The following is a 24,219-nucleotide window of genomic DNA, read 5'->3' on the forward strand; positions in this document are numbered from 1 at the left end:
CATCCAGTATTCTTAATGAGACGTTGGATAAAATAGTCACGAACACCTAGTTGAATGTTATGGTGCAGAGCATAATATTGATTGGGAGATTCTAGATACATGTCGCGGGATTGAAAAACTAATGATAATAGAAGCGATCTACATCAAACAGCTGAAACCGCAACTAAATTCCCATGACATGTAGCGGGGGCGGGAATTGACATTGAAGTATTAGTAGAGATCCAAATAAGACATTTGAAAATCAAAAAATTTCTGGTACATGTTGATTAGAAATTTTGTCAACCTAAACAAGTAAAGGATAACAACAGATAAGAATGAAAGTAACAACTCCTTATGAGGAATAGAAAACAATATACCCGGGATTTTCAAATACTCTTGAACAAAGATAGAATTTTTTTGCTGTAATAAGTGTAAATAAAATGTTGTAAAAGTGATTTTTAGTGTGAATTAATTCGAAAGTTCGTTGTTATTTAACTGAATTCCTAGAATTCAATAGAAGTTCAAAAACATTTATTTACTTAATAGGCACTTCTATCCAATTTTCAAACCTGAGGATGAACGCAATGTTCAAAAAGGTTCGCTCATTTAAACCAATTGATTGTTTAATTGACAAATCCTTCTCCGCAGCTATCAGTCTTGTATTAGCCATATATCAGGTAATAATGTAATTTTTAAGTTAAATCTCTGACATCGAAGCGAAAGGTTTTATGAACTTTTGTCATATACGTGTGACACTCGCATTTCCCACACTTAATAAAAAAAGTGCACCGCTCACCCACAAAAAAATCAACCTTTGTTTTCGTTTAAAACTCTTGATACATAAAGCTTTAACAAAGAAACGTGTATTTCTCAAATAAAAAGTATTAAAAAACGTGTATTTCTCAAACAAAAAGTATTAAATAAAAAGTATCAATACGTGTATTTCTCAAATAAAAAGAACGATAAAAATATCAATGTCACTTTTTATCGTTCAGAACTTTCTCGGCTTTTTCAAGCCCAACAATGTTGCACGCTTCTTGCGCTGCATCATTGGAGAAAATTTGGTAGGCCCAATTGGTGGTCTCCCCCAAGATCAGGTTGCGTCAGTAGGCTCACCTTGTGGTAATGTTTCCTGATTTGTTCTTCAGAAGCAGAAATCTTCACAAACAAGATCTCATACAGCCAGTCCATATTTTTGATTTTGTTTTGATTCTCAAAAAGTCATTTGTCAGTCATGTTTTGGTTTTTTTAATTTTTCAATGATTTGATTTGTCTATCAATGACCGTATATTTTCTTCGACATTTGTTGGCCAAGTATTGCTGGTGATCTTCTAGCTCCTGAAGCTCTGACGGCAATTGATTGCTTTTCTCCAGTTTTTTTGTGGCTTCGCCCTTCTTAGCGGCATCGAAATTAATGTAGGCCAAACCCTGTTTCAGTAAATTGATTGCCTTCTCTTGTTTGGTATTTTGGGCTGCCACTGCTTTTCGATTACCTCTTAGGGCCTCACACGCAGGTCTGAGTTTGCCATATCCTTCTCTGGTTGCTGCTCTGGTTTTATCACGATGGTGTCGAGTTTTGTCGGAGCTGGACCAGGTCTTTATGAAGTAAAGAGTTTGTACTCTTCAGCTTCGCAACTTGCACGCATTAGCTTTGCAGCTCGATTTCAATCTGCAAAGGTCGGGACCGAATATTGGTGGGCGCCAGAAGATTTAATGAGGACACGTTCTGACAACGAGATAGACAAGATTTCACACGGTATACTCCGGGGAAAGTCTCTGATATAACTTTCTACAACTTTGGCTTCTGGTATACATAATCAACAATTTGAGGGGTGTCGCTGCCTGCTTTATTGAGTGAAAACCCTTTTTACTTCTTAAATATTATCGATCCTTCCTTCTTTTTTGGTCTCAAACTCAATACGTATTCTCTTTTTAATCCTGAACTCAGGACCTATTCATAATTTTAGTCCTGACCTCAAGACTTCATTTTTTCGGTCTTGAACTATAATTGATTTCAACATTTCGTTGTTACTGTTTCACATTTCAGAATTCAATAGATAGAGTCAAAGATAAGTTTATAAACTTGATATAATTTTTTTTCGGTTATTAGACCTGACGATGGGCGCAATGTTTATAAATGTTCGTTTCTTGAACTCAAGCAAGTTTTTAATTGACATATCCTTCCTCTCTGCAGCTATCAACTTTGTGTCAGCCATAAATCAGGTAATAATTTAATTTTTTATCTAAAGCTTTGACCTTTAAGCCCAAGGTTTTGAGCACTGTATAAGTAATTTTATACGTGTGGCACTAGAACTTCCCACACCTAATAAAAAAATTAGAGTGCATCACTCACTCAACAACATATCAACCATTTTTTTTATATACAACTATTGATTCAAAAAGGTTTAAGATAAAGGATCTGTATTTTCAAATAAAAAGTTTCAATGTCAGTTTTTGTCGCTTAGAACTTTCTCGGCTTCTTGAAGCCCAAAGATGTTGTACGCTTCTTGAGCTGCATCAATGGACTGATTTTGTTAATCCCAATTGATGGTCTTGAAGGACTCCCTATCTCCCCAAGCATCAAGATGAATCAGTAGTCTCATCTTGTAGTATTGTTTTTTATTTGTTTTTAAGACGCAGAACTCTTCACAAATAAAATCTCGATTTATTATTTTTCTGTTTCGATTATCAAAAAGACATTTCTCAGTCGCCTATGTTTTGGCTTTTTCGTTTCTCATGAGTACTTTTGTCTATCAATGACAGCTTGTTTTTGTCGACATTCGTTGGCCAATTATTGGTTCTAATCCTCTAGCTGCTGAAGCTCTGACGGAAATTGATTGTTTTTCTCCAGTGTCTTTGTGGCTTCGCCCTTCTTAGCGGCATCGAGTTTACAATCGGCCAAACACTGTTTCAATAAAATGATTGCTCTCTCTCTTGTTTGGTATTTTGGGCTGCCACTGCTTTTCGATTACCTCTTAGCGCCTCACACGCAGGGCTGAGTTTGCGATATCTTTCGTTGGTTGCTGCTTTGGTCTCATCACAATAGTGTCAATTTTTGTCGGAGCTTGGCCAAATATTTTTGACGTAAGGAGTTGGTACTCTTCAACTTCTCAAGTTGCACGCATTAGCTTTGCAGCTTCACTTCATTATGTATAGCTCGGACCGAATATTGGCGGGCGCCATAGGATTTAATAGGACACCTTCTGAAACCGAGATGAACAGGGTTCCACACGGTATACTCTTGGGGAAGTCTCTGATGTATTTTCCACAACTCTTGTATATAGAATCCATAATCACTGACCGATTTGACGATGCCGCTGCCAGCTTCATTGAGCAAAAACCCTTCTTACTTCTTAAAATTTATCGATCCTTCTTTCTTTTTTGGTCTGAAACTCAATACGTATTCTGTTTTTCTTCCTGAACTCAGGACCTATTCATAATTTTAGTCCTGACCTCGAGACTTCGTTTTTTCGGTCTTGAACTATAACTAATTTCAACATTTCGTTGTTTTTATTTCATATTTCAGAATTCAATAGAGAGACTCAAAGGTAAGTTTATATACTTGATATATATATTTTTTAGATTGTTAAACCTGACGATGAGCGCAATATTCGTAAAGGTTCGTTTTTTAAGTCAATCTAATTTTTAATTGACAAATCCTTCCTCTCTGCAGCTCTCAATTTTATGTCAGCCATGAATCAGGTAATAATTTAACTTTTAAACTAAATCTTTGACCTTGAAGCCCATAGTTTTAAGTACTGTTTTTTTATACGTGTGGCACGCCAACTTCCCACACTTAACAAATATTAGAGCGCACCACTCACTTGGCAACAAATCAACTACGATAGCGGTTGATAACCGGTATCGGCAACAAGTGGCGGTTGATATTTGCCATGTTAAGTATTCTGGTTCATTTGACTACAGCGGGTTGCATGCAGCGATTGTTTAATTATAATAAAAAAATTGTTAGAGGGCCTATATATCTAATAGAAGAAAAATTTTGACCCTCTATTAACACAGAAATTTCTGTGCAAAGATGAAGCTTAGTTATTTTTGCTACCATCTCACAACATTTATGATCACATAAAACAGATGCTGCCCTTTCAACGTGATTTCATTTCTCGAAGAGCGTTACTGAAGGACTCACAACATTTTGGTTATTTCAATCATTGTTTGAAATTTCAATCGATGAATCTCTTATTGAAGTGTTATAATTTTCATTAAAAGAATTTCCCTCACTTCCAGTAGTTCCAGAAGGTAAACACTCAATAACGCCTGAGATAAAACTTTTCATGCTTACTTTAGGATTACCAGTTGCCATTCTGATCTTTTTTGTACTGAAAAACACCTAGAATACCAGTTTTTTAAAACTGGTGTCCACACAAAACTGCTGTTTCCTCTAACACTTTCAATGCGAAATCTTCAATTTTGTTTTTGTGCAGCTGATAAAGGTTGTCTTGTTGTTACCAAACAAAATTGCAGGGTCAAGCTTATTAAAGTGTTTTTAATAGTTTGACAAGTTTGAATGGTTTGATCTTCAAATCAAGTTCACTAAGTTATCTTCAAATATAGCGTTCTGGTGAAAGTAGTTTTTGAAGAACCTAGTGGATCTTTAAAACTTCATATGTTTATTTGTGCAGCTTTCCCAAATTGTTCCATTGTAGAACTCTTCCGTTAATTACCACATTTCCAATGAATTCTTCTCCTGTATGTCAAACCCGCTTTATAGGCTCAGCATACATAGCACCTTCGAGTCCTTTTTGTTCATGAAGCTTTCACTATGGTCTTCGACATAAGTTGTTTCGCTCGCCTGTCGTAAAAATATTTTCATTGCCGACCTGTTGACTTTAATGGTTCTATGCAAAATACTGGTATGCCATCATTTTTTTTCGCCAATTTTTGTCCGCAAGTTCCCTCGTTTACAGGTTTTTTGGTTTTAGTAGTCTTGAAATTGCTGTAGCAAAAACGACATTGTCATAAACGTTGCTTTTTCATGTGCTGACACTGTATATGCCCTTTATAAATGCAGAATTTTAATTTCATTTGTGACCGAACTTCAACATATATTAAATTAACCTCTGCTATTGTTTTCGTTACTCCAATTCTGTTATTCTGTTATAACAGTTTGTACTGTGATACAATGAATTGATTTTTGTGGAAACGATATTGTTAAAATCGTATCCGTATAAATTTATACAAGCTGGAGCAGAGGCAAAAAAGGCTAGCGTTGCCAGATAAAAATATATTGAAGCTCCAACTCTCGGCTCTCCGGACAAATTTGCATATCTTTTTGAGTCCATTATTTCTTTCGAAAATGTCCTGAAACAAAAATATTACCAGTTTTCTCACTACTGAAAAACTTTTCGTCTGGCTCAAAAAAGCCATCTTTTAACCTATCAGGTACCAATTTTATTCAACTGGTAGAACTTGCAGCAATTTTGTCGTGCCTTTTGATCATTTTCAAATTTTTTGTCAGTTTTTGCTGAGTTACTACTCGCTTTTTGTGCTTTTTTCCGGTTCTGGAATTTGTCCACTCAACATCGTATTATCCTACTTATTTAGAGAGGCTTTCCTTGAGTTTTCGGTTTGTTCTTCGAATCTTGGGTTCGCTTGATGTTGGTTGACGTCCTCTCTATTCCTAGTTAACTGCCAAGACTACGGAATTCCATCGACGTAAAGTTTAACCCTTGATCACTGTGCAGGTTGACTGGACAATCGAATCTCACTATCCATTGTTCAGCAAGAGCTAATGCCATGCTTTGCCTCCTGATCGCTTGCCCTCAAGCGTTCAGGCACTGACCCTCTAGCTTAATTATCAGACGCGCCATTCGTATCACTTAGCGGATTGATAACAGTCTGGGCTTCAGTTTGATCTTCTGACTTTATATTACTTTCACTGTCTGTGGAAACTAACACTTCTTCTCCTATTTTGTATTTTGGTCCATTTTCACTGCGGTCACAAGAGGTTTTCTGGCGTTCCTGTTCGACATCTATAAACTCTCCCATCAACTGATGCGCTTCCTGCAGTTTTTGTTTACTTGTCAAAATATGGACATTTGTTGTTGCATATACTGCCTTCTGTGGTGTGTTATAGAGGAAGTCTATAGGTAGTGACAGTGCAAAACCCAATATCACATACACTGGACAATATTTTTTTACACTATGGACTAATGATTGGTAGGCCATCATTGCTAATTGTAGAAGACTTGTCCACTAAAGTTGGTATTATCCTACATATCTAAAGAGGCTTTCTCCTAGTGTTCGGTTTGTTCTTTCAATCAAAGCGTTCACGTATGTGTAGTAAGATGCTGTTCATGTCCTCTGTATTACTAGTTAACTGCAAGACTATGGATTTTTATAGACATAAAGTTCGACCCTTGGTCACTGTGTAGGTTAACTGGACAATCGAATCTCACTATTTAGTGTTCAGCAAAAGCACGTGCCACGGTTTTTGTCCCTTGATCGCTTGCCCCTCAAGCGTTTAGGCGCTTACTCTCTAGCATAATTTCCAGACGCATCATTCGTATCATTTAGCGGATTGATAACATTCTCGGCTTTAGTTTGATCTTATGATTTCAATTACTTTCACGGTCTGTGCAAACTAACACTTCTTCTCCTATTTTGTAGTTTGGTCCATTTTCACTGCGGTCACAAGACGTTTTCTGGCGTTCCTGTTTGACATCTATAAAATGTCGCATCAACTGATTCGTTTCCTGCAGTTTTGTTTCTTTGTCAAAACATGGGCATTTTTTGTTGCATATACTGCCTTCTGTGGTGTGTTATAGATGAAGTCTATAGGTAGTGACAGTGCAGAACCCAATATCGCATACACTCGACAATTTTTTTACACTATGGACTGATGATTGGTAGGCCATAATCGCTAATTGTAGAAAAGTTCTTCACTAAAGTTGGTATTATCCTACGTATCTAAAGAGGCTTTCTCCTAGTGTTCGGTTTGTTCTTTCAATCAAAGCGTTCACGTGTGTGTAGTAAGATGCTGTTCATGTCCTCTGTATTATTAGTTGACTGCAAGACTATGGATTTTTGTAGACGTAAAGTTCAACCCTTGGTCACTGTGTACGTTAACTGGACAATCGAATCTCACTAATTATTGTTCAGCAAAAGCACGTGCCACGGTTTTCTCCCGTGATCGTTTGCCCCTCAAGCTTTTAGGCACTGATTCTCTAGTCAAATTTTCAGACGCTCCATTCCTATAAATTAGCGGATTGATAACATTCTCGGCTTCAGTTTGATCTTCTCACTTTAAATTAATTTCACTCTCTGTGGAAACTAACACTTCTCCTATTCTGTAGTTCGGTCCATACTTACTGCGTCACAAGAAGTTTTCTGGCATTCCTGTTTGACATCTACAAACTCTCGCATCAGGTGATGTGTTTCCTGCAATTTTTATTTGTGAAAACATATTCACTTTATATTGCATATACTGCCTTCTGTGTTGAGTTAGATATGAAGTCTATAGGTAGTGACAGTGGAAAACGCAATATCACATACGCTAGATTATATTTTGTTACGCTATGGATTGATGATCGGTAGGCCATAATCCCCAATGGCGGAAACTTTCCCACCCATATTGGTATTGGCCTAAGTATTTAGGGTGGCATTCTTCAAGTGCTATTCCTACTTCACTGCAAAAACTACGGAAAAATTTCGACATAATGCCGTGTAGGTTAACTGGACAATCGAATCTCACTATCCATTTTTCAGCAAAAGCTCGTGCCACGGTTTTCGCCATGTTATCGTTTGTCCCTCAATGGTTCAGACACTGACTTTCTAACAGAATTTTCAGACGTGTCTTTCGTATCATTCAGCTAATTGATAAAACTGCTTTCTGTGGTGTTCCATAGATGCAGTCTATAGGTAGTGACAATGGAAAACCCAATGCCACATACTCTTGACTGTATTTTGCTACACTATTGATTGATGATCGGTAGGCCATAGTCGCTAATGGTAGAATTTTTGTCCACTCCAATTGGTTTCTGCCTACATATGTATAGAGGCTTTCCTAAAGTGTAATTCCTACTTCACTGCAAAGACTACGGAATAATTTTGACTTAATGTTCGACAATTGATCATCTTGTAGGTTAATGGACAACAGAGTCTCACAATCCAATATTCAGCAAAAGCTCGTGCCAAGCTTGTTGTCTCCAGATCGTTTGCCCCTCGGGGGTTTCAAGCTGTGACTCTCTAGCTTCATTTTCAGACGAGTGATACGTATCTTTTAGCAGGTTGATATCAATTGCACGTTCAGTTTGATGTTCTGACTTCAAATTACAATCATTGTCTTTGGAAAATAAAACTTTTTCTCCTATATTTTACTTGGATCCCTACTTACTGCAGTAATAATAAATTTTCTGGCATTCTTGTTTGACATCCATAACCTCTCGCATCAACCGATGCGTTTCCTGCAGTTTTTGTTTCATTGTGAAAACATAGTTACTTGGTGTTGCATTTACTGCGCGTTCAATTGTGTGCATTAGGTGCAGTCTATAGGCAGTGACATCATCAATTTCCTCACCACCAAAAAACTTTTTGCCTTACTCAATGAACAGTTTTTTAAACTCTCAGATGCCAATTTTTTTTGGCTGCTAGACCTTGCAGCAATTTTTTGTGCCATCTGCTCACTTTCAGTTTTTTCTCAGTACGTGTTGAGTTACTACATGCTTTTTATGGCTTTTCTCCAGTTTCGGAATTTTTGATTGTGCTGATTTCTTTCCAGTGTTCTCTTGGGTCTCAAAGAGGATTCACCTCATCCCTCGGCAACATTGTTTGCCTTCGCTTGCCTCTCAGTGATTTCAAATTTTGACTCTATAGCATCATCTTAGAAGCGGCATTTGCATCTTTTCGGCGATTGATAGAATTCTCGGCTGCTCTCCGATCTTCTGATTTTTAAATTACGTTCACTGTCTGTGGATGACTCAAGCTCAATTATATCATCATCGACTGAATTGTCCAAAAAAGTCTTTTGCTCCCTAACTGTTGTCTTTTTGTTTCGCCTGAGGCTTGTGTCGTGTTTTATATTATTTGATTGTTCAAAATGGACCCCAATAAAAATTTTTGTGTTTTTTTTCCACTTGAAGTTCAAAACGTTTATGACATCATGAATTGTGTATGGTGTCCTATAAAAAAAAATTCTTCTTTTTTTCTTTTGTACCGTTGGGTGGATACTAACACTTCTTCTCCTATTTCTAAGTTTGATCGATACTTACTGCGGTCATAAAAAGTTTGATCTTCTGACTTCAAATTCCAATCATTGTCCGTGGAAAATAACACTTTTTCTCCTATATTGTATTTCGGTCCCTACTTACTGCGGTAATAATAAATTTACTGGCATTCTTGTTCGACAGCGAAAAAATTGCATCAACTGATGCATTTCTGCCTTCTTTGTTTCATTTTGAAAACATGGTCACTTGGTGTTGCATCTACTGCGTTTTGTGTTGTGCTATAGATGCAGTCTATAGGTAGTGACAGTGGTAAACCCAACACCACATACACTGGACTGTATATTGTTACACAAAGGATTGATGATCGGTAGTCCGTAATCGCTAATTGCAGAAAATTCGTCCACTCATACTGGTATTGGCCTAGGTAATAAGAGAGGCAAGTGCTTCTTCAAATGCTATTCCTACTTCACTGCAAAAACGTTGGAAAAATTTCGACATAATTTTTGATCCTTGGTCGCCGTGTAGGTTAACTGGAGAACCGAATGTCACTATCCGGTGTTCAGCAAATGTTCGTGTCACGGTTTCTGCTTCCAGATCTTTTGCCTCTCACGGTTTTCAGGCTCTGAGTCTCTAGCTTCATTTCCAGACGCTTCATTCCTATCACCCAGGGGATTGATTTCATTCGCGGCCTGAGTTTGATCTGCTGACTTCATATTACCTTCACTGTCTATGAAAACTAACACTTCTTCTCCTATATTGTACTTTGGGCCCTACTTAATGCGGTCATAATAGGTTTTCTTTTTCAATAAACTCTCGCATCAACTGATGCGTTTCCTGCTGTTTTTGAGTCATTGTCAAAACATAGTAACTTGGTGTTGCATTTACTGCCTTTTGTGGTGTGTTATAGATGCAGTCTATATGTATTGACAGTGCAGAATCCAATATCGCTTACACTGGACTATATTTTGTTACACTATGGACTTATGATCGGTAGGCAATTATCGCTAACTGTAGAATTCTTGTCCACTGAAGTTGGGATTAACCTACGTATTTAGAGAGGTATTCTCCTATTGTTGGGTCTGACCTTTCAATCAATGCGTTCTTGAGTGTGTATGTGGTATGATGTGGTTCGCGTCCTCTGTATTATTAGATAACTGCAAAGATTATGGAATTTTATAGACATAAACTTCGACCCTTGGTCACTGTGTGCGTTAACTGGGCAATCGAATTTCACTATCCATTGTTTAGCAAAATCTCGTCCCAAGGTTTTTGCCTTGTGATCGTTTGTCCCTCAGCGGTTTAAGCACTGACTTCCTAACAGAATTATCAGACGCGTCTTTCGTATTATTCAGCGGATTGATAACATTCGCGGCTTTAGTTTGATCTCCTGACTTTAAATAACTTTCACTGTCTGTGGATGACTCCATCTCAATTGTAGCATCATTGCGTGAATTGTCCAAAAAATCTCTTCCTCCCTAACTGTGGTTTTTTGTTTCGCCTGAGACTCAGGTGAAAATGGTTTGTGTCTTGTTTTGTTTGTTTCGATCGGTCATAATGGACCTTAATAAAAATTTTTGTTTTTTTTCCACTTTGAATTTCAAAACTTTTATCTTCAACAATTGTGTATGGTGTGCTATAAAAAGAAGTAAATCTTCTTAATTCTTCTTTTCTTACTGTCGGGTGCAAACCTAACACTTCTTATCCTATTGTGTAGTTTGATCTATATTTACTGCGGTCATAAAAAGCTTTCTGGTGTATTTTTTTGTCATCCATAAACTCTCGCATGAACTGCTGCGTTTCCTGCTGTTTTTGTTTAATTGTTAAAACAAAATCACTTTGTGTTGCACATACTGCGTTCTGTGGTGTGCCATAGATGCAGTCTATAGGTAGCACTACCAGTGGAAAACCCAATACCACATACACTGGACTGTATTTTATTGCATTATTGATTGATGATAGGTGCGCCATAATCGCTAATGGTAGAAATTTCGTTAACTGAAATTGGCATTGGCCTACGTATGTAGAGATGCATTCTTAAAGTGTTGTTCCTAATTCACTGCAAGGACTACGTAATAATTTCGACATAAAGTTCGACTCCTGGTCGCCGTGTAGGTTAACTGGACAACAGAGTCTCACAATCCAGTATTCAGCAAAAGCTTGTGCCACAGTTTCTGCTTCCTGATCGTTTGCCCTCAGGGTTTTCAGGCTCTGAGTCTCTAACTTCATTTTCAGACGCTTCATTCGTATCACTTAGGGGATTGATTTCATTTGCGGCCTGAGTTTGATCTGCTGACTTTATAGTTCTTTCATTGTCTGTGAAAACTAACGCTTCATCTCTTATATTGTACTTTGGTCCTTACTTACTGCGGTCATATTAGGTCTTCTGGTATTCTTTTTCAACATCCACAAACTCTCGAATCAACTGATGCGTTTCTTGCAGTTTCTGATTCATTGTCAAAAGGTAGTCACTTGGTGTTGCAATTATTGCGCGTTCTGTGGTGTGCTATAGATGCAGTCTACAGGTAGTGACAGTGGACTACCTAATACCACTGACACTGGACTGCATTTTGTTACACTATGGATTGATGGACAGTAGGACATCATCGCTAATTGTAGAAAAGTTTTCCTCTAAAGTTGGTATTATCCGACGTATTTAGAGAGGTTTTCTCCTAGTGTTTGGTTTGTTTTTTCAATCAATGCGTTCACGTGTGTGTGGTAGGTTGTTGTTCACGTCCTCTTAACCGTGGTTTTTTTGTTTCGCCTGAGGCTCAGGTTAAAATGGTTTGTGTTGTGTTTTATTTGTTTTGATCGGTCATAATGGATCTTAATAAAAATTTTCGTCTTTTTATTTTCCACTCTGAAGTTCAAAACGTTTATTAGTTCAACAATTATGTATGGTGTCCTATAAAAAGTAGTAAATCTTCTTATTTCTTCTTCTCTTACTTTCCTGCGGAAAACTACCAATTCTTCTCTTATTTTCTAGTTTGATCTATAATTACTGCGATCATAAAGTTTTCTGGCGTACTTTTTGACATCCATAAACTCTCGCATGAACTGACTCTTTTTGTTTGATTGTGAAAACAAAGTCACTTTATCTTGCACATACTGCGTTCTGTGATGTGCCATAGATGCAGTCTATAGGTAGTAGCAATGAAAAACCCAATACCACATACACTGGACTGTATTTTGCATTATGGATTGATGATTGGCGGACCATAATCGCTAATGGTAGAAAAATCTCTTCCTCCCTAACTGTGGTTTTTTGTTTCGCCTGAGACTCAGGTGAAAATGGTTTGTGTCTTGTTTTGTTTGTTTCGATCGGTCATAATGGACCTTAATAAAAATTTTTGTTTTTTTTCCACTTTGAATTTCAAAACTTTTATCTTCAACAATTGTGTATGGTGTGCTATAAAAAGAAGTAAATCTTCTTAATTCTTCTTTTCTTACTGTCGGGTGCAAACCTAACACTTCTTATCCTATTGTGTAGTTTGATCTATATTTACTGCGGTCATAAAAAGCTTTCTGGTGTATTTTTTTGTCATCCATAAACTCTCGCATGAACTGCTGCGTTTCCTGCTGTTTTTGTTTAATTGTTAAAACAAAATCACTTTGTGTTGCACATACTGCGTTCTGTGGTGTGCCATAGATGCAGTCTATAGGTAGCACTACCAGTGGAAAACCCAATACCACATACACTGGACTGTATTTTATTGCATTATTGATTGATGATAGGTGCGCCATAATCGCTAATGGTAGAAATTTCGTTAACTGAAATTGGCGTTGGCCTACGTATATAGAGAAGCACTCCTAAAGTGTTGTTCCTACTTCACAGCAAAGACTACGGAAAAATTTCGACACAATGTTTGACCCTTGGTCACCGTGTAGGTTAACTAGACAACCAAGTCTCACAATCCACTATTCAGCAAAAGCTCGTGCCATGGTTTTGTGCCTCCTGATCATTTTCCCCTCAGGGTTTTTAGGCTCTGAGTCTCTAGCCTCATTTTCAGACGCTTCATTCGTATCACTTAGGGGATCGATTTCATTCTTGGCCTGAGTTTGATCTGCTGATTTTATATTACTTTCATTGTCTGTCAAAACTAACACTTCTTTTCCTATATTGTACTTTGGTCCCTTTTTACTGCGGTCTTAATAGTTTTTCTGGCATTCTTTTTCAACATCAATAAATTTTCGCATCAACTGATGCGTTTCCTGCAGTTTTTGATTCATTGTGAAAACATAGTCGCTTGGTGTTGCAATTATTGCGAACTCTGTGGTGTGCTATAAATGCAGTCTTTCAGTAGTGACAGTGGAAAAACCAATATCACAAACAGTGGACTGTATTTTGTTAAAATATGGATTGGTGAGCGGTAGGCCATCATCGATAATTGTAGAAATCTTGTCCATTGAAGTTGTGATTATTCTGCGTATTTAGAGAGGCGTCCCTCTAGTGTTGTGTTTGTCCTTTCAATCAATATGTTCACGTGTGTGTAGTAAGATTTGCTTCACGTCCTCTGTATTATTAGTTAACTGCAAGGGCTCTGGAATTTTATAAACTTTAAGGGCTCTAGACATAAACTTCGACCCTTGGTCACTGTGTAGGTTAACTGGACAATCGAATTTCACTATCCATTGTTCAGCCAAGGCTCGTTCCACGATTTTTGTTTCCTGATCGTTTACCCGTCAAGCCTTTAGGCATTGACTTTTTTAGCATAATTTTCAGACGCGTCATTCGTATCATTTATCGGATTGATAACTTTCTGTGCTTCAGTTTGATCTTCTGACTTTAAATAAATTTCACTGTCTGTGGATGACTTCATCTCAATTATATCATCATCGCGTGAATTGTCCAAAAAATCTCATGCTCCTTAACTGTGGTTTTTTGTTTCGCCTGAGGCTCAGGTTAAAATGGTTTGTGTTGTGTTTTTTTTTGTTTTGATCGGTCATAATGGAACTGAACAAATATTTTCGTCTTTTTATTTTCCACTTTGGGATTCAACAATTGTGTATGGTTTGGAAAACTAACACTTCGTCTCCAATTTTGTGGTTTGATCTATAATTACAGCGGTCATAAAATTCTTCTGGCGTACTTTTTCGACATCCAAAAACTGTCGCATGAACTGACGCATTTCATGCTGTTTTTGTTTCATTGTGAAAACAACAAAGTCACTTTGTGTTGTAAATAATGCGTTCTGTGGTGTGCCATAGATGCAGTCTATAGGTAGCCCTAGTGGAAAACCAAATACCACATACAATGGACTGTATTTTGTTGTAATATGGACTGATGATTGGTAGGCCATAATCGCTAATGGTAGAAATTTCGTTAACTCAAATTGGCATAGGCCTACGTATAAAAAGAGGCATTCTTAAAGTGTTGTTTTTACTTCACTGCAAGGAATACAGAATAATTTCGACATATTGTTTGACCCTTGGTCACCGTCTAGGTTAACTAGACAACCGAGTCTCACAATCCACTATTCAGCAAAAGCTTGTGCCACGGTTTTGTGCCTCCTGATCTTTTGCCCCTCGGGGTTTTTAGACTCTGAGTCTCTAGCCTCATTTTCAGACGCTTCATTCGTATCAATTAGAGGATTGATTTCATTCACGGCCTGAGTTCGATCTGCTGACTTTAGATTAATTTCATTGTCTGTGAAAACTAGCATCTCTTCTCCTATTTTGTACTTTGGTCCATACCTACTGCTTTCATAATAAGTTTTCTGGCGTTCGTTTTTGAGATCTAAAAACACTCGCATCAATTGATGCTTTTTCTGCAGTTTTTTTTACATTGCAAAAAGCTAGTCACGTTATGTTGCAATTATTGCCCTTGCTGTGGTGTGCTATAGATGCCGTCTTAAGTAGTGACATTGGAAAACCCAATACCGCATACGATGGACTGTATTTTGTTACACTATGGATTGATGAGCGGTAGGCCACCGTCGCTAATTGTAGAAAATTTGTCCACCAAAGTTGGTGTTATCCTACGTGTATTTAGAGAAGCGTTCTCCTACTGTTCGGTTTGTTCTTTCCATCAATGCATTCACGTTTGTTGGTAAGTTTTGGTTAGCGTCCTCTATTATTAATTAACTGCAAAGCCTATGGAGTTTTTTAGACATAAAATTCGGCCCTTGCCTTGGTCACTGTGTAGGTTAACTTGACAATCAAATATCACTATCCATTGTTCAGCAAAATCTCGTCACACGGCTTTTGCCTTGTGATAGTTTGTCACTCAAGGGTTTAGGCACTGACGTTCTAGCAGAATTTTCAGACGCGTCTTTTGTATTATGCAGCGGATTGATAACATTCTCGGCTTCAGTTTGATCTTCTGGATTTATATTACTTTCACTGTCTGTAGAAACTAACACGTTTTCTCCTATGTTGTAGTTCAGTACCTTATTACTGCTTTCATAATAGGTTTTCTGGCGTTCTTTTTGGAATTCCATAAACTCTCGCATCAACTGATGCTTTTGCTGCAGTTTTTGTTTCATTGTGGAAACCTTGTCTTTTTTTGTTGCAATTTCTGCTCGTTCAGTGGTGTGCTATAAATGCCATCTTTAAGTAGTGACATTGGAAAACCCAATACCACATACACCGGACTGTATTTTGTTACACTACGGATTGATGAGCGGTAGGCCATCATCGCTAATTGTAGAAAGTTTGTCCACTAAAGTTGGTATTATCCTACGTTTTTAGAGAAGTTTTCTCCTAGTATTCGGTTTGTTCTTTCCATCAATGCGTTCAATTTTGTGCGGTAGGATGTGGTTCATGTCCTCTATTATTAGTTAACTGCAAAGACTATGGAATTTTATAGAAGTAAAATTCGACCCTTGGTCACTGTGTAGGTTAACTGGACAATCGAATCTCACTATCCATTGTTCAGCAAAATCTCGTCAAACGGCTTTTGCCCTGTGATTGTTTGTCCCTCAGGCATTTAGGCACTGAATTTCTAGCAGAATTCTCAGATGCGTCTTTTGTATTATTCAGCGAATTGATAACATTCTCGGCTCCAGTTTGATCTTCTGGCTTTATATTACTTTCACTGTCTGTGGCAACTAACTTTTTTTCTCCTATTTTATAGTTCGGTCCTTACTTACTGTGGTCATAATAGATTTTCTGGCGGTGTTGTGTGACTTCTATGAACTCTCCCATCAGGAGATGCGCTTCCTGCAGTTTTGCTTCATTGTGAAAACATAGTCACTTGGTGTTGCATCCACTGCGCTCTGTGGTGTGCTATAGATGCAGTTTATAGGTAGTGACAGTGGAAAACCCAACACCACATACACTGGACTATACTTTATTACAGTATTGATTGATGATCGGTAGGCCAACACCGCTAATTTTAGAAAATTTTTCCACTCAAGCTAGTATTATTTTACGCATTTTAAGAAGCATTCTTCTAGTGTTCCGTTTGTTCTTTCAATCAAAGCGTTCAACTGTGGGTGGCAAGATGTGGTTAACGTCCTCTGTATTCCAAGTAAACTGTAAAGACACGGAATATTGTAGACATTAATTTCAGCCCATGGTCACTGTGTTGGCTAACTGGACAATCCAATCTCGCTATCAAATGTTCAGCAAAAGCTCGTGCCACGGTTTTTTAGATGCAAGTGTGTTATAGATGCAGTCCATAGGTAGTGAAAGTGGTAAACCCAATGTCACATAAACTGGACTGTATTTTGTTACACTATGGATTGATGATCGGTAGACCATAATCGCTAATGGTAAAATTTTTGTTCAATCATTTTGGTATTGGCGTGCTTATTTAGAGGGGCATTCATCAAGTGTTATTCCTGCTTCACTGAAAAAACTACGGAATAACTCCGTCATAATGTCCGAATTTTGGTCACCTTGTGGGTTAACTGGACAACCGAATCTCACTGCCAGTGTTCAGGAAAATCTAGCCCCACGGTTGTTGCGTCCTGATCGTTTGCCCATCTGAAGTTTCAGGCTCTGACTCCCTAGTTTCAATTTCAGACGTGTCATTCGTATTCATATCAGTGTCGGCTTCGGTTTGATCTTCTGATTTTAATTTACTTTCACTGTTTGTAGAAACTAGCCCTTCTTCTCCTATATTGTACTTCGGTCCCTGCTAACTGCGGTCATAGTAGGTTTTCTGGCTTTCTCTTTCGATATCCATAAACTCTCGCATCAACTGATGCGTTTCCTACAGTTTTTATTCCATATTGAAAACTTGGTGTTGCATCTACCGTGTTCTGTGGTGTGCTATAGATAAATCCTACAGGTAAACACAGTGGAATACCTAATACCATTGACACTTTACTGCATTTTGTTACACTATGGATTGGTGATCGGTAGGCCATCATCGCTAATTGTAGAAAATTTTTTCACAAAATTGGTATTATAGTACGCATTTTGAAGGGCATTCTTTTAGTGTTCGGCTTGTTCTTTCAGTCATCGCGCTCACTTGTGTGTAGTAAGATGTGGTTGACGTCCTGTGTATTTCTAGTTAACTGCACAGACTACGGAATAATATAGGCATAAATTTCAATCCTTGGTCATTTTGAAAGTTAACTGGACAATCAAATTTCACAATCCATTGGTCATCAAAATCTCGTGCCACTGATTTTGTATCCTGATCATTTGCCCATCAAGCGTTTAGGCACTGACTCTCGAACATAATTTTCAGATGTGTCATTCGTATCATTTAGCGATTGATAACATTCTCGGGTTCAGTTTGATCTTCTGACTTTATATTACTTTCACTGTCCGTGGAAACAAACACTTCTTCTCCCGTTTTTTTAACTGGGTTCATACTGACTGCTGTGTCCTCTGTATTTCTAATTAACTTCGAAAACTGGGGACATTTTTTGACATTAAGTTCGCCCCTTTGTCACTTTGTAGGTTAAATGGACGTCCAAATCTCACTATCCAGTGTTCAACAAAAGCTAGTGCAACTGTTTTTGCCTCCTGATTGTTTGACACTCAATGGTTTCCAGGTCTGACTCTCTATTTTCAGTTTCAAACGCGTCATTCGTATCATTCAGCGGATTGATAGTTTTTTTGACTTCAATTTCATCGTCCTACTTTATATTATTTTTTATTGTCAGTGCATGATTCTGTCTCAATTATATCATCATAGTCTGAACCGTCAAAAAAATCTTTTTCAACTCCTCCTTGATAGTTGTTCTTCATTTTGTCTGAGGCTAAAGTGCAAATGCTTTTTTTTGTGTTTTATACTTTTTTAATCGGTCGTAATGCAATTTAATAACTTTTTTTGGCTTTTTATCTTCCACCTTCAAATTCAAATCAATCATGACTTCAACAATTGTGCATGGTCCCCTACAGAAAGAATTAAATTTTTTGTTTTGCCTTTGTGCCGCTGCGTTCAAAATTATATATTCTCCTATTTTTTACTTCAGTCCATACTCACTGCGGTCATAATGAGTTTTTGACTTTCCTGTTTGACAACCATAACCTCTCGCATCAACCGATGCCTTTGCTGCAGTTTTTGTTTCATTGTGAAAACATAGTCACTTGTTGTTGCATCTACTGTGTTCAGTGGTGTGCTATAGATGAAGTCCACAGGTAGTGACGGTGGATTACCTAATACCACTAACACTGGACTGCATTTTCTTACACAATAGCTTGATGATCGGTAGGCAATCATCGCTAATTTTAGAAAATTTGTCCACTCAAGTAGATATTATATTACGTATTTAGAGAGACATTGTTTTATTGTTCAGTTTGTTCTTTCAATCAATGCGTTCATCTGTGTGTGGTAAGATGTGGTTGACGTCTTCTGTATTCCTAGTTCACAAAAAACTACAGAAGAACGTAGACATCAATTTTGATCCTTGGTCACTGTGTAGGTTAACCGGACAATCGATTCTCACAATCCACTATTCAGCAAAAACTCGTGCCACGGTTTTTTCCTCCCGATCATTTGCCTCTCAAGGCTTTCAGGCACTGACTCTCTAGCATCATTTTTATACGCGTCATTTGTATCACTTAGCGGATTGATAACGTTCTCGGCTTCAGTGTGATCTTCTGACTCCAAATAACTTCAACTGTTTGTCTTTCACAATTTCTTCTCCTCTTTTTTTATATCGGTCCATAGTTACTGCGGTCAAAACAGGTTTTTCTGGCGTCTTTGTTCAACATTCATAAACTCTCGAATCAACAGATGCGCTCCCTGAGGTTTTTGTTTCATTGTGAAAACATAGTCACTTGGTGTAGCATATATTGCGTTCTGTGGTGTGCTATAGATGTAGTCTATAGGTAGTGACGGTCGCTAACCCAATACCACATACGCTGCCTGGCTTGTTCTTGCAATCAATGCGTTCACTTGTGGGTGTTAGCATGTGGTTGACGTCCTCTGTATTCCTGGTTTACTTTAAACACTACGGAATATTTTTCACATAAATTTCGACCCATGGTCCTCGTGTAGGTTAACTGGACATCCAAATCTCACTATCCAGTGTCAAGCAAAAGCTCGCGCCACATCTTTTGCATCCTGATTGTTCCCCATTCGGGTTTTTAGGCTCTGATTCTCTAGTTTCTAGTTCAGACGCGTCATTCGATATTTAGCGGTTTGATATCACTTGCGGTTTCAGTTTGATCTTCTGACTTTTAATTGCTTTCATTGGCTGTGGAGACTAACACTTCTTCTTCTAAATTGTACTTTCGTCTCTATTTACTGCGGTCATAATAGGTTTACTGGTGTTCTCTTTCGATATCAATAAAATCTTACACCAACCAAGAGGTTTCCTGCAGTTTTTGTTTCATTGTGAAAACATAGTCGTTTGGTGTTGCATCTAATGTGTTCTTTGATGTGCTATACATCCAGTCTACAGGTAGTGACAGCAAACTACACAATACCACTGACAATGGACTGCATTTTTTTAGACTGTGGATTGATGAGCGGTAGTCCATCATCTCTAATTTTAGAAAATTTGTCCACACAATTTGGTATTATATTACGTATTTAAAGAGGCATTCTTGAAGTTCCCGGTTTGTTCTTTCAATCAATGCGTTCAATTGTTTTTGGTAGGATCTGATTGACGTCCTCTGTATTCCTAGTTGACAGCAAAGACTACGAAACATTGTAGACATAAATTTGGACACTTGGTCACCTTTTACGTTATCTGGCCAAACGAATCTCACTATCCATTGTTCAGCAAAAACTCAGTGCCACAGTTTTTGCCTCCTGATCGTTTGCCTCTCAAAGGTTTCAGGCACTGACTTTCTAGCATCATTTTTATACGAGTCATTTGTATCATTTAGCGGATTGTTAATGTTTTCGGCTTCAGTGTGATCATCTGACTTCAAATAACTTCCACTGTTTGTCTTTCACAAATTCTTCTCCTATTTTTTTTCGGTCCATAGTTACTGCGGTCAAAGTAGGTTTTTCGGCGTCTCTGTTCGACATTCATAAACTCTCGCATCAACAGATGCGCTCCCTGAAGTTTTTGTTACATTGTGAAAACATAGTCACTTGGTGTTGCATATATTACGTTCTGTGGTGTGCTATAGATGTAGTCTATAGGTAGTGACGGTAGCTAACCCAATACCACATACGCTGTCCAGTTTGTTCTTGCAATCAATGCGTTCACGTGTGGGTGTTAGGATGTGGTTGACGTCCTTTGTATTCCTGGTTTACTTTAAACACTACGGAATAATTTTGAAATAAATTTCCATTAGATCGAAAGATATATGCACAATCGATAGGGAACAACAGTAAAGTTATTATGACCGCAGTAAATAGAGACTAAAGTACAATTTAGAAGAAGAAGTGTTAGTTTCCACAGCCAATGAAAGCAATTAAAAGTCAGAAGATCAAACTGAAACCGCAAGTGATATCAAACCGCTAAATATCGAATGACGCGTCTGAACTAGAAACTAGAGAATCAGAGCCTAAAAACCCCGAATGGGGAACGATCAGGATGCAAAAGATGTGGCGCGAGCTTTTGCTTGACACTGGATAGTGAGATTTGGATGTCCAGTTAACCTACACGAGGACCATGGGTCGAAACATTCCGTAGTGTTTAAAGTAAACCAGGAATACAGAGGACGTCAACCACATGCTAACATCCACAAGTGAACGCATTGGTTGCAAGAACAAACCGGGCAGCGTATGCGGTATTGGATTAGCGACCGTCACTACCTATAGACTACATCTATAGCACACCACAGTACGCAATATATGCAACACCAAGTGACTATGTTTTCACAATGAAACAAAAACCTCAGCGAGCGCATCTGTTGATTCGAGAGTTTATGAATGTTGAACAAAGACGCCAGAAAAACCTATTTTGACAGCAGTAACTATGGACCGATATAAAAAAAGAGGAGAAGAAATTGTGAAAGACAAACAGTTGAAGTTATTTGGAGTCAGAAGATCACACTGAAGCCGTGAACGTCATCAATCCGCTAAGTGATACAAATGACGCGTATAAAAATGATGCTAGAGAGTCAGTGCCTGAAAGCCTTGAGAGGCAAATGATCAGGAGGAAAAAACCGTGGCACGAGTTTTTGCTGAATAGTGGATTGTGAGAATTTTTGTCCGGTTAACGTACACAGTGACCAAGGATGATGTCCATGTTATTCTGTAGTTTTTTTGTGAACTAGGAATACAGATGACGTCAACCACATCTTACCACAAACAGACGAACGCATTGATTGAAAGAACAAACGGAACTTTAAAACAATGCCTCTCTAAATACGTAATATAATACCAACTTGATTGGACAAATTTTCTAAAATTAGCAATGATGGCCTACCGATCATCAAGCTATAGTGTAACAAAATGCAGTCCAGTGTTAGTGGTATTAGGTAGTCCACTGCCACTACCTGTGGACTGCATCTATAGCACATTACAGAACACAGTAGATGCAACACCAAGTGACTATGCTTTCACAATGAAACAAAAACTTCAGGAAAGGCATCTGTTGACGCGAGAGGTTATGGTTGTCAAACAAGAACGCCAAAAACTTATTATTACCGCAGTGAGTGTGGACCGAACTAAAAAAACAGGAGAATAGTTAGTTTTGAGCCCAACGGCACAAAGGCAAAACAAAAAAATTGAATTCTCTCTATAGGGGACTATAGTGGAAGATAAAAACCCAAAAAAGTTATTAAATTGCATTACGGCCGATCAAAAAAATATAAAACACAAAAAACATTTGCACCTTAGCCTCAGACAAAATGAAGAACACCTATCAAGGAGGAGTTGAAAAAGATTTTTTTGACGGTTCAGACTATGATGATATAATTGAGACAGAATCATCCCCCGACAATAAAAAATAATATAAAGTAACAAGATGAAATTGAAGTCGAAAAATCTATCAATCCGCTGAATGATACGAATGACGCGCTTGAAACTGAAACTAGAGAGTCAGAGCTGGAAACCATTGAGTGTCAAACAATCAGGAGGCAAAAACAGTTGCACTAGCTTTTGTTGACCACTGGATAGTGAGGTTTGGATGTCCATTTAATCTACAAAGTGACATAGGTGCGAACTTTTTGTCAAAAAATTTCCCCAGTTTTCGAAGTTATTTAGAAATACAGAGGACGTCAACCACATCTCACCACCCAAAAGTGAAAGCATTGATTGAAAGAACAAACAGAACACAAGAAGAACTCCTCTAAATACGTAGGCATATAAATATGTATATATATTTATATATATATATATATATATATATATATATATATATATATATATATATATATATGAGTGGAAAAATTTTATACCATTAGCGATGATGGCCTACCGATCATCGAAACACAGTTCAGCGTATGTCCTATTGCATTTTTCACTGTCACTACCTATAGACTGCATTTTTACCACACCACAGAACGCAGTAGAAGCAACACCAATTGTCTATGTTTTGACAAGGAAACAAAAACTGAAGGAAACGCATCAGTTGATGCGAGAGTTTATGGATGTCGGACAAGAACGCCGGAAAACCTATTGTAACCGCACGATTCCCTTGTAACCTATTGTAACCTATTGTTCCCTTTGACGTTTACAAAATTTAGTGGTCGCTTGTCAATTGGTTCGGTCAATATAGATGAAATTGAATAATTAATATAAAATTTTACATACGACCTGCCACTTAAGATTTCTATGAAAACATGAATTCAAGGCGGAGAATCAAGTTCTTATTTTCCACGCTGTGAAAATGTTTTTAAAATCACACAATTTTTTTTAGCCTACTCACAATATCTTGAGCTTTGTTTTTTCTGTATCGGGCAAAAAAAAGTCTGATGCTAATATTTGTTGAGATCTTTTCTCGCGTTAAAAGGTTGTTTTTTTTCGGGTGGTTCGGCTTAAAACTTTTGTTTAAAATTATCTTGTTTAACGTCTCCTTGACAATACTGGATTAACACTCACAAGGGTGATGATTTTTTCCCGAATCTCATGATTTTCAGAAAAAGCTTCATAAAAAGAGTTTCAATATCGGAATGCATTGAAAATTTTATAAAAAGTGCGCTGAACTACTTTTTTCTTTTGCCGCTTTGATAAACAACAACGGAAATTCCAACGTGTTCCATATGCTATTACAATTAAAATGAACATCCATCAGGTCCATTCACAATTTCGGTTTACAGTTCACCTCGGAATACAAGCAACTTGGACAGCGGTGCGCAGTCCTTTAAAACCGAGTTCTTTGCCTCTACAGGTACTTGTTGTGCAGACTTTTGAGATACAGTGACAATATTTGCTCATCTTCCCTCAAAGTGATAGATCCGATAGCTGCTCTGGCATCTTTTCAGATATTCTGAATAATTCCATCGACTAGCTTTCAGCGTCCATTTTAAGTAAAATCTTCAACTCTGTCTCAGACTGGATGCTTTGGATCTAATGATAAGACGTCCAGAACGAATTTCGGCAATTGAAAACCGAATAATGAACCAACATTATTATGCTGCGCCAATGAACCAATGAACCAACAATATAGAGTCATTCCACAAAGGCATGTTTTGTCATTCCACAAAGGCTAGCTTCTGGAAAAGGAGTTGGAAGATTTTTCAGATTCCCCTAACTGCTACCGGGTTTTGACAAAGTAGACAAAAATGAATTACCGTTTAATTTACTTTAGCA

Source organism: Convolutriloba macropyga, chromosome 4, assembly GCF_964194025.1.
Source record: "Convolutriloba macropyga chromosome 4, txConMacr16.3, whole genome shotgun sequence".
Taxonomy (NCBI): domain Eukaryota; kingdom Metazoa; phylum Xenacoelomorpha; order Acoela; family Convolutidae; genus Convolutriloba; species Convolutriloba macropyga.